At 39.9% G+C, this 16,813-nt stretch overlaps 1 protein-coding gene across 5 annotated transcripts in view; it reads left to right on the top strand.

Annotated features, from left to right (window-relative positions):
• Positions 1 to 762: 762 nt before the first annotated feature.
• The window catches only part of PLEKHM3 (pleckstrin homology domain containing M3), a 169,240-nt gene continuing 153,189 nt past the window's right edge, over positions 763 to 16,813 (top strand). For 4 of the 5 annotated variants that reach the window (XM_019726927.3, XM_074312178.2, XM_074312173.2 and 1 more), the window contains exon 1: positions 763 to 919. The gene's annotated coding sequence lies outside the window, so the exon portion shown is untranslated. The remainder of the gene's footprint in view (positions 920 to 16,813) is intronic. The other variant, XM_019726928.3, reaches the window with a different exon arrangement.

Raw genomic sequence — 16,813 nt, 5'->3', positions numbered from 1 at the left:
TAGGATGGAGAAAAAGGTGGGAAACTTCAAATAAGGTTTTCCAGCCTGACTACCATCCTCTTGCAAACTGGCCAAAGTCACATTCAAATTTGAGAAGCACTGTTCTAGGAGATGCTGTTACATACTGAAGTTTGAGAATCACTGGTCTGGAAGATGAGCATATAGATGAACTTGGTACAGTGTGATGAATGCATTTCATCACAGGTTTTTGTTTAACGTGGGATGGGGCCAGATGGGGTCTCTAAAGAGGCCCCAGGTCACCCGCCAGTATTTGTGTAGCTTGGAATCCCAACAAGGGTTGAAGACTACCCCTCAAAACCATCCCCTTTCAACCTGCAGCCTGCAACGTGAAAAGGCAGTGAAAATTGATTTTCATTGCAACTCCAAACCTGAAATGAGAAGCAATCTCCAGGTTCCAATAGTTCTATTTTCAAAAATCTTATCTGAGTAATTCTCTTAGACAAGGGAGCTGCTAAAAAGGGGTCCAGTCCCTGGTACATTCCAAGTGAAATTTTCCAATTTCAAACATCATCTGGGCATTGGGAAGAGCAATGAGGAGACTGCGGCACACGCCATTGTTTTCAAAATGTGTATAATAAAAAATGTGTACAAGAAAACAAAGAGATAATGTGGCCTGGTGGGTGCGGTCAGAAGGCCCTGCCTAGTCGCTTAGTCCTCCGGCAGGGAAGGCATCTTCACGGCCTGGAACCTTGTGTGTGTGTGTCTCGCTTCCCGGGCTACTGTGGGGAAGCATTTAAGTGTGGGACCGCGAGAACCGCTTGTAAACAGAGAGCCGGGCGGAGAAGGTCTGCGGCCAGACGGGCTGTCAGGGTAAGGCGGGCGGGTTACCGAAGCCAAGCCCCAGCCAGGAGTAGCCTGCAGGCCTCGCAGGTGAAAGGAAAGAAGCAGCCGCAGCCAGGTGAGCATCTGCCTGCTTCTGTGCTGCCTGGCTGACCCCTGGGGGAAGGGTTTGCGGATGACAGCTTTGTAAATATCCGAGAAGCTCCCTGGGGTAGCGGTGAATTTGCTGTTTCTTCCATGCTCTTTTTTTATTTCATTCTGGAGAATGCACTACGTTGCAGTGGATAATGGGTGAGGGGAGATTACATGATGCCGTGTCTGCTTATTTTTTATGAATCAGGTATATAAGTAGAAAGCAGTGGAAATAGCCGATCCTGGTCTGTGCGTTGTTTTTATTACCCCCATCCTCCTGGCTCCGGCTTCCTCCCCCGGGTCCTAGAAACCAAACCTCAGCAGAGCTGTTAACGTCAAGCGGAGCTCCCAAAGAAACAAGTATTGTTCCTTCTGTTGACTCCGCTCATTTTTAATGTATAGTTAATGACACAGTGTGACTCATGACAAGCATGATTTGCTCTTCTGAGAGGATTACTAAGCTTAAAAAATCAGGATAAGGAAATTTCTGAGCCGCTGCTCAAATAAAATGTTACTACTGAGATACACAAAATGAAAGACAAATTAAGACTGATCTAGATTCATGGCTTGCAAAACAGGACCGGTATGAATTGACCAGGTTAAACTGAGATTGAGCTATGCTGTTGTAAACTTGGAAGTTTTTTCCTCCTTGGAAAAGAGAAACACCTGGGTTTTTTTTTCTATATATCTTTACTCTTTAATCCTCACAATATTCTTATGATCCTTATCATTATTACCCCAGTTTATATATGCAGAAACTGAGGCATAGAAAGATTAAGGAACTTGCCCAAGGTGGATTTTTTCTTTAATATTTTAATTTTAGTAGTCACAGTGAATTGTGATTTGTATTCATTCATAAGATATTTTGTTATTAAATACCACATATAAGTTATAATTGGTGTACCTAAAATGAAATACAAGGCACTTTTTTTTCATTAACTTCATAAAGATGCCTTCATGCCATAATTGGCTTAAAAGGTCAGTAGATTTGTGTCACCTTGGTTATATAGTTAACTTTTAGTCAGTAGAAGAATATTAGGTTAAATTGCACATAGAGAAGTATTTTATTTATTAATGTATTTTTTTGGAAGGAAAACACTCGAGAAGTGTTTTAAAATCATGCACATCAAGGAAATGCTATTAATGCCTGATGAGTTTGTCTTTACAATAAATATTTTTCCAGTTCATAGCAAGAACTTGAAAGCCAGACTGGGTTTGAATTTCTTCTTGGCCACTTTCTATGGCATAACCTTGGAAAGTTTACTTGCTATGTTCCTTAATCTGTAGACTGAGGATAATAACAGTAGTGATCTCATAGGTTTGTTGTGAGGATTAAATGAGTTAATATTTTTAAAGTGCTTAGACAATGAATGTAGTAATTGCTGTCTATGTGCATTTTTGTTAATAAATACATACAATAAAAATATACCAGTGTTGAAAGTAAAGTGGTAGTTGCCAGCAGCTGGGGGGAGGGGCAAAATGGACAGTTGTTAAATGGGTATAGAGTTTTGCAAGATGAAGAGTGCTAGAGATTGGTTGCATAAATAGTGTGAATGTACTTAATGGCACTGAACTGTGCACTTAAAAAATGGTTAAGATGGTCAATTTTCTATAATGTGTATTTTCCCACAATTAAAAATTTTCTATAATGTGTATTTTCCCACAATTAAAAATTTTAAAAGTATTGGTGTTAGCCAAGTTACGTATTCAGAATCTTTATTAGCACACAACAGCCCCATCCATAGTTGCTTTTGCCTCTGTGAATATGCAACTTCTGGCATTCATTAGTAAGATTCATTTATGTGGTAAATTCATGCAAGAATTCATGCGAGACATCATAAAGAACACAAACAAATTATAAAAACGCCTAAGAGTCTATGGCAGGCACAATTCTAAAAATGCCCCTACACCAAGATTGCATGCCCTCATCCCTGGAACCTGTAAACGTGATGAAATATCCCTTGATTATGTTATAATATGGCACAGTTAAATTTAAGATGGGGGAAACTATCTGGGTTGGCCTCATCTAATCACAAGAGCCCATAAAAGTGGGGCTTTTTCTCCGGCTGGGGAAATCAGAGAGATTTGAAGCCTGAGAAGGACTGAAGGTGCTGTTGCTGTTTTGAAGATGGAAGGGACACTTAGAAGGAATGGCGGCAACCTTGAGAAATGATGGAGGCCTAGAGTCACTGAGGTGGCCCCTCTTGGAAACCGGAACCTTAGACCTAGGGCACAGGGAACTGGATCTGCCAACAAACTGAATGAGCTTAGAACTGGATTCTTTAGCAGAGCCTTTAGTTAAGAGGCCTGGCCCACGCCTTGATTTCAACCTTGTTAAAGAGACACTGAGCAGAGAACCCAGCCAACGCTACCCAGACTTAGACCTTCAGAATTGTGAAATACAAAATGGGTGTTGCTGAGTTTGTGGAAATAAGTTATGTAGCAATAGAAAACGAATACAGACTCCAACAGAAAAATAGGCAAAAGACAGGAACAGACTAAACATAGAAGAGAAAATGAAATGGCTAATAGACCTAGGAAAATGCATTCTCTTACCATTAATCAAATAAAAGAAATTGAAGCAACAGCAAGGTATCATTTTTCCTGCTCTCAAATTTGCATAGATTTAAAAAAAAATTATAACATCAGTTAGTGTGCAGTGGAGCAGACACTCTCAGATGCTGTGAGGGGTATGCAAATATTATAACCTTTCTGAAAAGCTCGTTTGCTGAATATATGAAAAAAAATCTCACTAATGCTCCTACCCCTTGATCCAGTAATTCCACTTCTAGCAATTTACCCAAAGGAATTTATGAGAAACATTTTAAAGTTAATGTTCACAAATGTTTAAAATGGTTTTGGTTGGAAAAGTCAAATATTGGCAATGATCTAAATGCCCAAGAACAGGGGAGCAGTTTAAATAAATTATGGTATCATAAAATGATAAGGTGTGATACAGACATTTAAAAGGATATTTATGAAGAATTTTTAACTGGGGAAAGATGTTTACCAATTATTGCTAAGTGGGGGAAAAATAGAATAGAGAACTGTATCTGCAGTATGTTCTCAACTATGTTTAAAAAAGCTCAGAAAGATCTACTTACATAGGAAAGGGGCCAAAAGGGCCAAAATGGGGCAGTGATTTTTTTTCCCCAATGGAGCATTGTTTATTTTCCCTTTTATACTGTTCTGTATTTTCAAAATGTTGAACAATGCACATGTAATAGTCGTTGATAATCACAATGGTCAATAAACATTATTTTGAAAGCTGTTAAGTCTGCACACTGGGGAATACAATGAATCTAAAACATTGTCCAGTCAAATAATGGAGAAAACAAAAACCCATAAATATGTTAAATATGTGGCAGAAAGTGATTTTTTAAAGGAAAACTATGAGATAGGAAATGATAAATATTGTTGGAAAGGTTGAGAATAAAGTTGGATAACTTGTTTCTCGATGGGGTAATCAGTGAAAGCTTTGTGGTAGAAGGAACGCTGAATGGCATCCTTAGATAATAGAAAAAGAAGGCACATGGTTGAATTTTTATTAAAAGTCTCTCTTATAGATTGATAGAATTTAGGCTTTGGGCTGTAGACCTACATTAATTATACAAGTGGAAAATAAAGAACTATGTATGATGAATATGCAACCATTGGCAAAAACAAGACAAAATAAACACAAACAAAAAACCCTGCATGCGATGACTAGGAAAACCAAGCTGTACCTAGGCCAGTAACATCTGCATTAAAAAACATCCAAAGCTAATATTTATTGAATATTTATCAGAAACTTGATATACTCTATTATGCTCAGTTTAATGTTGTATGTAGCCTAGTACTTGAATTCAAGTCATACATTTACATATTAAGAAGCAGGCGGGTAAATGGTGCTACTTTAATTACTAGTTTCAGAAGACCTGATTTTAATAGAAACCTGGAAAGTGTTAGATCATTTTGAGCGGATTTTTTTTTTAACATACTCCATCTTTAGACTGTTTCCAGGAGCACGAGACCGCTGCTACTCCTTCATTTATTTCACTGCCTCCTTTTCCTGTTTTCACTTTACCCTATGCTCTCACACCTATAGAAAAATACGGAAAGTATCTGTTGCCTCATTGGCTGCTAGCCAAAGGGTGGTTTTCTTCAAGAGAAATGTTAACCCCTTAAAAGAAACCATATGGAGGGATATCTAGCGAGGAATTGCTTTTTTCATTTCCCTTTTTCTTTTAGGGTGGATTTTGTATTTGGTTCATAAATAGGCAAATTGTACTCTAGCTTGGCACTTCTGGTGTAAGCTAAATCAGAGGACTCAGCAGTGAGTGATAATGTGATAAAAATGACCACCAGTAGTAAATTCCATGCATTGTTGGCTGTATTTCATCGGCTACTGTAGATATTACTAGACAGACAATAAAGAGCCCACAAAATTTACCTTCACACTAACAATAAGGTAAGAACTTTATTTGGTCTGTGAGTGTAATTAATCTTGATGGCAACATGAGTTATGAGCAAACACCAAAGTCAAAATATTGAGGCCATTGCATTGAGATGTCAGGCATGCTATTTTCATTAACATTCTGTTTGTTTTTCAGATACTCATTAACTGTTAATTTGAGATACGTGTTTCAGATTGGATTCCCTGGTTATATGCCAGATTTATGAGTGTGGTAGAGATTTATTTGTTCAGTTATCTTGATTAGTGTAACCAATTTATAATTCAGCACAAACTAAAGCTGCCCTGTTCTGCCTTATCCAGTGTAATTTTGGACATTTATCTAACTGGGAAATTGCTAAATATCCACTTCACCTGGTAGTCTGTAGCTGTGATTACAAATTTAGATTTAAAGTCACAGAACAGAGAACATGTATTACAGGTTAGAAAACATCAGAAATGTAAGCAGCAGTTTTCATGCTCCAGGAAATTAGCTAAATGATCTCCCATGTTTTCTTGACCCATTTTTTATTAGCACTTTAGCTTTTCCAGAACAACTTCTCTTCCACCCTTGGGATTCATTGATTAAACAAGTAGATCTTGTAGAGGCAGGATCAGTATGACTTGCTGATTTGAAGTGATTGTGGGTGGAGAAGCCAGAACAGCCAAGGATGATGTTTAACTTTCCCATGCGGATGACATCCTTCACTGTATGGAGAATGCCAGGAAGAGGGGCAGGTTGACAGGAAGATGAGGAGTTTGGATTTGTGCCTGTTACAAGTTAGGGAACATCCAAAAGGCAGTTGCATTGGTTAGTCTAGAGCTCAGGAGAACAATCTGTTACTTACCCACTTCATGGATTGTAGCTGAAACCGCAGGAATGAAGATCACTCAGGCAGAGGGTTATGGGGGAAATGGAGGAATACGCCTATATTTATGATATGCACATAGGAAGGGGAGTCTATACAGGGGGCTGAAAGGGGCATTTAGAGATAAACGAGAAATACCAAAAAGATTGCGTCAGGGAAATCATGAGAGCAATGGAAAGAGTGGGTGTTCCATAGGTCTAATACTGAGAGGTCAGTCAGGTGGGGAGTGTAAAGTCTCCTGGGTTTAGCAACAAGGAAATTGATGGTGACCTCTGCCTGTGCAGTTTCAGCTGGGACAGAAGCAGGTTGCTTCTGTGGGGAGAGTGAATGGGTGGTGAGAGATGGAATCAGGAAGCATAACGAACAAATTTCTTCAAGAAACTTGGACGAAAAAGGGAGGAGGGAGAAATAGCCTAGCTGTAGAAGAACTTAGGGGGTCAAGGAAAGGTTTTACTTGTTTATTTTTTTCTTCTTGGAGAAGAGATACTCCTTTTGAATCATCCCGCATCTTCACTACTGAATCCCTTCACTCCAAGACCAGCAGAAAAGCTGATGCATAGCAAGCAGCTCATGCTGCCTTGAACAGTACAGGCGGAACCCTGTACATTAAAACCTTATCTCAGAGCTTCTTAAACTAATTGCTGTCACCACTCTCTCCACCAGTTTGTTGGTTTATAATGGGAGAAGATGAAAGAGAATGTGGTGGGTGACCCTTCCTCTGGTCCCATACGACGATGACGACTCCTATTGGCATCTTGTACCCTGCTTTGGAGTTTACAAAGTACTACATTATGTCATTTAATTTACCCTCCAAAACAACTTTGAAGGAGGTAGCACAGGTATCCTTATTTGACCTACATCGAAGTAACTGAAATGCAGGTTCCGATGACTTGCCCAGAATTACACGTCTGCTAGTAGTGCATGGAAGGTTCAAAGTCAGGTCTTCTAATTCCAGATCTTGTGATCCAAAAGTAATTGCCCTTCACTGAAAGGTTAGATATGATGTCTGTATTTTCACGGTAGTGTGGTCATATGAAACCCTGGGTGTAGCTCATCTTTTAATACATTTAAGAAATACAACTGAAGGTTGTGGGCCAACTTTATTTTGTTTGAACCCCACATGCATCGATATTTGTCTCCCCATCACCCCTACAAAAAAAAGTTAAGTTGGTTTTAGAAGGAGGCAATTTATTTGGACATGCCTTAATAGTTAAAATGTATTGGAATTTTCTATAGTCACATCTAATTTGAAAATACTTCTTTTAATTCTTTCCACACAAACACTTATTTCCAGGTTTCTTTTTTAAAGCAAACGTTTTTACAAGTGTTTCTATTTATTGGCTAAATGAAAAATGATGTCTTAGGGAAACATTAGTAAAAGGTTTGGGCAATTAGGACAATGTAAACATTTGCAAAAGCACTTGTTTGGCCTAAACGAAGTCACAGTTATTATACCCTTGCAGACATTCCAAGTATTGTGTCCAAGGTCACTAAGAGAATTGAGGTTAGTTATTTAGTTAGAGAACAGCCTTTTATTCTGCTTGTTCAGGGACCTCTCGTCCTCCATTCCCTTAGAGAACTACAGTGACACAGAAGTATTACAGAGGTGATTTTTTTTTTGGTAAATTAAGTATAAACTATTTCCCTGGGTGTAAAGATGACTTTTAGCAATTAACTTTCCAACTTGTGGGATTAATAAACCGAAAGATTTAAAAATAAATATTCGTTAAAGTTGCTGGTGTTTGACACTAAAATGCAAAGCACGATGTGTGTAAAATCTGAGCGATAGTAGGTCAAAGTAATTACTTTGCTATTAATTGTCACACAGGACTGCATGTGCATCTCAGAGCCTTGTTTCCACTCATTTACTGGCCATATTACCTTGGACAAGGTACTTCATTTTGTTAAATCTCAATTTCCTTATCTGTAAAGTGGTAATAATAATAACTGCTCCCTGATAGGATTGTTGTGAGGATGCAGCAACATACTGCGGATAAAGGGCTTAACCCTTGAGTACTCAATAATTATTAGCTATGACTCTTTAATCTTGGTCTTGGCTTAGGAGTTATAAGAGCTATCTTTATTTTCTTTTTAAACATTTTATTAAACACATCATTCCCCACTTAACATGTGTCTATTCAATTGAAGGAGTCCTCTGAAGGACAGTTTTAGAGTTGAGTATAATAGTAGTAGTCCCCAATGCTGGGCAACTATATAAGTCCCAATTGTCATCCTACTGTCAGCTCAAAACAGTCAAAGAAATATGGGCCAATCAGTTCAGAGTTCAACTCCAGAATGTATACATGTTGCAGACTTGTTTTGTAAAAATCCATTCCATACTAATAATAGTTCATAATAAAAGAAATTTAAACCCAGATTTGGAGACAAAAATATAATTCCTATATTGTTCTTCTCCTTCACACTTTGTAAACTCTTCCTTTGTCCTGTATGATTGTCAGATGCTCTGGCCTCCATGCTGTCCATAGTAGAATAACAAAGACTCATCTGCTATTTTGCCTTACCTTGTCCTCATCTTTGAGGCTCAAAGATAATGTTTTGTCTGCCTTTGGCAGCTTCGCTTGTTTCCTGACAGAATTGGTAAGAGGCTGCTTGGTAGCCAAGGTTGTTGTCACAGATTAAGTCCAAAAGGGAGGGAGGGTTCCCGGATGCAGCCCATCACCATCAAGTATGTCTGCCCTTTCAAATAAGAAGTGAGTTGCCTTTTGCTTAGATCTAATCATGGGTCGGTACTCTCCAGCTGCCATTTAACAAAGACCCAGGCTCACTTTTTAGCAGTTTCAAGTGTAACAGAGAAAGAAAAAAATCAGTTAATTACCTCTCCTGTACATTCACCCTAAATGCCCGTAGGAACCAGTTTTGTAAATACCTACATGCTAACCCATACACTGGCTGTTGCTCTGAAGGTTAAAGTGGTATCAGCTGCAGTGACCTAAGGAATTAACATCAACAGGAAGTGAGGCTATTATTCATTTCCCAGGACATCCCAGCCACTGAGGAAAGGCCTTCTATTGACCAGGTGTTCTGTGGGTCAGAAAGGCGTGCACAGCTCGTGAAGAAGCCCTTTGCACTCTTGCCTTCCATCTAAGCACTTGTTAGTTCACTTAAAGCTCCCTCTTTGGAGGGACCTTTGAAGCTGTTACTCTATGCTGAGAGCTTCATGCCGGAGGCAGCATCATTTCTAGGGCAGGTATGATTGGTTTTCTTCATATGTTTGTTTCTGTTGTCTTTGGTTTCTTTCAGCTGAAGTCATCTTTGTATACATGTTGTTATGGCATTTAATTGTATTCTGTCACTTAAGACCCTTTGTTGTCCCTTGATTAGTAATGATTCCTGGTTTATGCTCCCATAGCACCTTTTTTGTACTTCTGTTAAAGCACCTTTTTACACTTGTTTTTTTGTTGTTTTCCCACTAGCTATTACATTCTTTGAGGGCAGGAGCTGTTTTGTTTTCCTAGCATCTAATGCAGTGTTTGGGTACTGGGTTCATCCTCTTATAAAATGCTTGTTGAGTGTCAATGGCTGTGTGGTAAGGAATCAGAGAGCTTCTAATAGGAATAGGAATTGTTTTTGATTTTGCAAAGAACTTTCACATACTTTATCCACATTTGTGCTTCCCAACTCTCTAAGGGAGGTGGGGTCAGGATTTCCATTTGCAGATTAGGAGGGCCCAGAAGCCCTGGGTCAGGCTGGCTCGCTGGAAGTCATTCAGCTTAGAAGGCAGTGCTGGCGCATGAACCCTTCCATGGTGTCAGAAACTTCTGTTCTTCCCATTGCCACACCTCTGCTCATTGAATAAACTCAAAACTGGGGAGCTCATGGATTGGATTCAACCTATTTACCCCTTGTTTATGGTCCTTCTAACACTAGGGCCCCTGAGCGATTTAAGGTGATTTAAAAGGTAGAATTTGGGTGGCACACAGGACTCAGTAATTAGACAGGGATTCCAGAAACTTTTTTTTCCTGCCTCATGGGGACTTCAACTGATAATAGATGAGTCGTCTTGGTCTCTCTTTCATCATCTTTAAAATAGTCCTGCTACGTTATTCCCCTCTCTCTGTTGAGATTGCTACATGTATTTATCAAGAAGCTTATCAAGCACTTTGTAAACTATACTCTAAGCCATGCACGTGAAGATGATTATTCTCAGTAAAGCCAAATGATTTTTGCTCAGGTTAACTGAATTTGACGGGTTATGTGAGAAAATTGGATGACATTCAGTCCTATATTGGGTTTGGAAACACAGCCGCCATTACTCAGGCTCAAGGAGAAGATTCGAAATAATTCTAACAGCTGTTGATCTTTAAATCTAAAGCTACTTCCCCAGCTCTTTTTGGGTGTCTTGCATATATGTGGGTCTCAGTGTAGCTTTTTGGGGTGGTTATTACGTTGTTGTTGCGGTCTGTCTCATATTCAGCCCACACCAGCTGGCTTCACTTGGGTGGCACCCACATGCACTCATCAGTTACTCCTGGTGCAGCTGGAGGCTGACTAGCAACATGTGGTTTTTATGATGGAGGTTTTCACCTTCTTCATCTCAGTCCTACGATGAAGATAACTTGAATGGTTCTTTGGTTTCTTTTTTAATTACTATTCCCTGCCATAAAGGTCAAGAGAAATGGAAAACACGGAGTCTGCATTTTTCGACACTTCCATAACTGAAATTTGTGTCTGTCTGTTTTGTTTCTAAAAGCAGAACACATTGGCACTCTGGTGGTTTTATGGAATGGGCTTCCCAAGCTGGAGCCTTGGCTCTTCTATCCCATGGTTGACATAGGGCCATAATAACATTACTGCCTTCAGTAACAAAGCAATCTGAGATTTGAAGTGCCCTGCTTATATTTAGTTTGGTTTCTGGGAAAACATCTTGGGGCATCAAATGTCTCAACGATTTTGCAAGTGGCAAACAATAAACAAGTACAGAGTTGTACTGAAAAATGCTTTAAATTGATTGCTTGAGGGTATTTCAAAGGAATATCTCCTTACTGGTATTAGGAAAAGCTTGAGCTCTAAGTCACTGGAAAATGAGATCAGCCAAGCTACTGATTTGGAGTGGTTCACAAAATAATCCCCAACTGCTGCATAGGTGCTTTTGTTTCTATAAAAGGTCTGAGTGAGGTCTTAGCTACCTGACCTTTGCCATGTTATTTTTAAACCTGGTTTCAATAGCTTAGAAGCTTTCTCTACCAAGAAAAATTTTAAAAGCTCAAGTCAACATAGTGTTTTTGGAAAGCATGTCACATTTTACTTCAACGAGCTTGTAATGAATTCAAACATACTTTTCCAGAAAACCAGAGTGGTATTTATATTTACAGGTGTCAGTGCTTTGCAAACATACTCTTTATTCAGCTGTTCATTCAACAAGTATTTACTAAGTGCCCATTGTGTACGAGCCATAGTTCTAGGCCCAGTGGGGGTTATAAAAATGGAGTAGGGTGGAATCACTGCTCTCAAGTTGCTGTAAGTCCAGTAGGGTAGTCGTGTGACTTCAGGCAAGTTACATATCTTTGAGCCTCCATTTCCTCATCTGTAAAATGGGAATAATAGTACCCACATTATACATCATGAGATTTTGAGATATAAAGTACCAAGAAATGTTCCTGGCACAAAATAGGCTTTTGATAAATTCTACAGTAATTATTATTGTCATCATTTCAGAAAGAACAAGCAGCATGCAATGTATGTTTTGGGGTCTTTACCAAAGACATGGATGTCTGTCCATGTTTAAGGAGAGAACAGACCATTTTAGGATCACGGCTCAAAGAAAGCACATGGAAGAAGTATCATTCAAGCTTGAAAAGTGGATAGAATTTCAGTAGGTAGAGGTGGGGAGAGGTATTCAGAAATAACTGTGAGCAAAGTCTTGGAGTTGGGAAAGCATAACATTTGAGCAATATACGTAGCATTCCAGTTTGGAGGAAAAGAGCGTGTATGGAAGAGAAGGGGGAAGTTGGACAGGCAAGTTAGGCTAAGATTGTAAAAGGCCTAGAATGTCAGGTTAAAGAATTGAACCTCGTGGTCAATGGAAGCTTCACTGAAGGATTTTATTTGGTACTGTCTCCCTAGTGCCTAGAACTGTATCCAGCACATAAAGAGCACTCAGCAAATATTTATTGAATGAGTAACTGAGTGTGATTTCAGACCAATTGAGCTTAACTTTGCCATGAGATGTGCCAGGTAGAAATCTCCTACAAGTAGTTGGGAGTGAAGGATCAGACGTCAGGCCTGAGATTGAGACTGAAGGTAGAAATTTGGGAGGCTTGAACAGAGAGGCATTATTGAAGCCACAAGAGTGGATAAAGCGACCCAAGGAGAACATGTAGCTGTGGTCGGAGAGGAGAGCTCAGGCAATGCCCCCATTTGATGAGGTGACGAGTAGGGAAAGGAGGAAGATGGAGACTGAGAACAAGAAGGTAGAAATGAGAGGAAAACCAAGAGAGGGTGGTGCCTCTGAACGCGGGGAGGAAATGTTTGAGGAGGCTCAGGATTTGAAGAACACTGGTGGATGTGTAAGGAGGAGGTCCGGGCATAGCTATTAGATGAAAAGTTCACTTGTGCCAGGTCGTAAGGTATAAGTGTCACAGTGTCCCACACTCTGGGACATTTTGTTTTTTCAACGCAAGTGTTCACTGGTATTTGCTTTTTGAGCGTACATTTAAATGGTGCGCCCCAACTGTGTATATAATCTGATTCCAATTAAATATTGGACAGAAACACACCTATTGATTTATTTCCTCTGAATTATAAGATCATGACTGATTTTTATTTTCCATATTTGTCAGTATTTTCCAAAGTTTCTATGAGTATCTGTTACTCCTAGAAATGTTGTACTCCTTATGTATTGCATGGCAATAGACTTCTCATTTATTGAAACTTGTATACAGTGTAACCATTTAATGTTCCCTCCAGGCCTATGACAATGGGATTCCACCTGTGTTTCTAGCTGTCCTTCTCTGAAAGACCCCTGAGCTCTTCTTACGAGGTCTACACGGGCGCCATTTCCTTACCTGCTGCTGTGGCTTACCTGCACGTCACCAACGTGCTTTCTTTGTGTTTGTGATAAAGCACCACTAAAAATCATTACCTTTTGTAGCCTCATGGTCCAGAAATGTCGTCTTCTAGGGTCAGATCCTCTTGTGGAGGATCTTTCACATCATGTGAGTGTTAGACAATTCTCAGTGAACTGCAACGTTAACCAAAGGTTTTCCCATGTGCTGACCATACTTGGCATCACCCTTGGTTCTTGGGTTTGAAAAGGGATTGGCAGAAGCAGTTGATCCTAGGTGTCCTTAGCGTTGCCTTTTTTTGCCGTCGTCCAGCTGCTTCTAAAACTACATGGCCCCAGACACCCTCTCAGCTCTCATTCAGTTCTGATTACAAGCCGTTTAGTCAAGTGGGAGAAGTCAGCACTTGTACCAAACAGCTCGGGAGAACATGGCATCTCTGTGTGGGCCGGGCGGGTATTATTGCTCATATCTGCGTGGGAGGACTGCGGGATCCAGCCTGGTAATTAGCTTTGCCTAATGACTTGTAAACAGCAGATTTCCTTGTTAGAAAATAGCAATGCACTGATTCTCCATCCTGTTACCTTTTGATGCGGGCATGGGATTCTTGGGGTTGAGCTTTTATTACCACACTAACAAATGGACCTTGGTTTCTCAATCTATTAAATAGGGGAAAGAACCCTTTTTTACAGAAGGGGTATTCTATACAGAAATAAGATAAAATATCTATAGGTCATTGAGTTTGCCTGAAAATAGTGTATTACAAATAGTTGGTTGCTGACTTTGCTTTTGTTGGGCCGACAAAGCTTTCCAGAGCCACCCAGGAGCACGTGGTTGTTGAATGGGGAAGGTCAAGTGGCAGGCTTCATAATTATACAGCAGTTTACATTTTCAAAGGCACAGCTACTGAGTGACTGATCCATAGGTGAAGCAATTTGATGTTAGCAATTCTGTTGGATTCTGGTAGCTGAGGAAGGCCCCCAGAGTTTGTTCAATGGTGTGCAGGAAGCCACCCAGCCAGTGTATGGCTGGGCCATGTTTAGAACACAGCTCTGATCAGCTCCTGATTTCCAGTTTTGTGCTGAGGCAAACCACACTGCACGCACGCACACTGGTTTCACCCAGTTCACTTTGTCAGAGGAAAGCCCTCTTCGTATTTTGACCTGTCTAAATATGTTGTTGCTTTTTAATTAATTTCAAAAGTAAATGAGGCAAGCTAGTAAGAGGTTTTCACTTATAGGCACTAAACTTGAAAAACCCCTTGCTAACCCAAAAGTCATTTATTCTTCCTAATTTCTTCAAAGCCATCCAGGCAAATATCTTCTAAGTTTTCTAGGCTCAGTTCAAAGAGTACCTCTTTTTGAAGACTGTCTTGGTATCTCCCTCACCTCCAGGGACAGTTGACCCCTCCCTCCGTCCCCCAGAAATCATTTCCATCCTCTATCAAGGCAGTTTTTTTGGACTCATTTTCTTAGGCACGTCATGATAGAGCGTGACCCTCTTTAGGGCGAGAGCTATGTCTAATTCATCTTTCCATCTTTAGTGTTTTGACTGTGGTGTGACCTTAATAAACAATGAATGGATGGAGAGATGAGTGATTTCCAGAATGCGTTGTTAAACAGCATTGAAATGGTTCTCAAGTTGAATTGTTACGGCCCTTTAATGAGGATTAAATGAGGCAATGCACACGAAAGTGTGGGACCTCTTACTCTCTCTATGCCTCAGTGTACCCTTCTGTGAAAGGTTGGGGTTCAAAGGATGAGTGCAGAGGTCCCTCCTTTGTGTGACAATCTATGGTTTTAGACTGTGTGGGGTAGAAGTTCCAGTCTGCGAATACCCTAGCAGAGAGCAGGAAGAGTATGCTCCTAGATAATTTGATTAAAAAAGAAAGAAAGAAAGAAAGAAAGAAAGAAAGAATCATTTTGGAGGTATTTACTCTCTCTCTACTATGATTAAAGAAGTTGATACTGAATTTTAAGCACTGGGTAAGAAAAGGAATATTCATAATGTAATCGCAGATGAATAACTCAATGCTCTGCACCTTGGTGCCTCTTCCATAAAATGGGAAACTTATGTTTTGTTACTTTTGTTCATTTGAAATTATGGTAAAGAAAGAACTGAAAGTTTTAAGGTTTATTATGCATTTCTTTTTCTTAGTCTCTGGCATACAAGATGAAACTGAAAAAACATGCCAAGTTTCAGAATTACAGTAGTAAAAGCCTGTTGCACAATTCAGGAGGCTCCAGTGCTCATGGAGACACAGAAACCAAAACCCCGTCTGCAGCTAGAAAAATATTATAACTAATTTGACCTCTACAGATCAATCTGTGCCTTTCTTCATGAGTGCTAACATGATAAATATTAATATCAAAATATAAAAGTAGGCAAATTCACCATCACTATCACTTTCTCTGAGGTTAACCACAGAGCTCCTGTGAACTGCAAACCTCCTTGATACATTTAAAATAAAGCGCTGTATATACAATACTAGTTTATTTACATACACATTAAAGAATGTAGATTGGTGCTGTTGATTTAAATGTAATGGTTTATAAAGACCAAGGTGCTAAAAATGATTTTAACTAACCATAAAAGTTCTGCAGTTTTAAAAAAGAAAGCACATCTGTGTACCTTTGCAGCAGTTTTCAAAGGTGTTGCTAATTGGCTTAGTTTAACCTACTTATAAGTAGTCAGTGGAAAAAAAAATCCCTTGCCTAGTTGTTTAGTTTGGTTTTTGGCGAAGATACAAAGGTAGATGTGGCTGTTGAGTCCATGCAGTGTGGCTAGTGTGACTGAGGAGCTGTATTTGATTTTAATACATTGAAATGTCAGTAGCCGTGTATGGCTAGTATTTACCATATTGGGCAGCGTCATGGTCAGTCTGCTCCGATGTGGTCTGGCCTTGGAGATCTAGCATTTTCCAGAGAGTGGGTTAGTGCTGGGATTCTTTCTGCCCAGCCCCAAGGCTGGGCCTGTACTCAGGCCAGTCCTCAAAGCTTTAAGGAGCCTGAAGCCATCGCCCAGGATGCCTGGAGGAATTCGCAAGTCCAGAGTCACCACGAGGCATTACATAACCTAAACCTAGGAGGTGCAAGCACAGGTACATTCGGGTGTAATAAAAGGACAGATGCTCACTCTCTACTGCCCCCTTGCACCTTTGCCCAACAAATTATCTGTGCTTTCAAGGTTTGTGACAAGACCCATGCATTTATGACTTTCAGACGGATCACGATACAGGCCCAAGTCACAGAATCCCTAGTCTCTTGCTTACTGTTTTAGGTCAACATGTCACAGAGATTTGCCAGGGCAGTCTTTTTACAGCTGCTGTCAAAGGCTTCTCTGTGTAAGTAGAACCTATGGACCTTAATTCCCCTTATCAAGAATCCCACCTTGCTGGGTGTAAATTCTAATACAAAGTGGGTATGATGTGGAACTCCTGTGTAGGCATGTCCACCTTTGAGTGGGGGAGAAAAGCTTGAAGATGAGAAGTAATTGGGCAGATTTGTGTGCTACAGAATACGATGAACCCTGTGCCAATGTTTTTCTGTTGATTTTCT

The sequence above is a fragment of the Rhinolophus sinicus genome, chromosome 17 (assembly GCF_057876585.1).
Source record: "Rhinolophus sinicus isolate RSI-liver-muscle chromosome 17, RSI-T2T, whole genome shotgun sequence".
Classification (NCBI taxonomy): Eukaryota; Metazoa; Chordata; class Mammalia; order Chiroptera; family Rhinolophidae; genus Rhinolophus; species Rhinolophus sinicus.
Note: the sequence above shows the minus strand (reverse complement) of the source record. Positions and strands in the feature narration are given on the sequence as shown.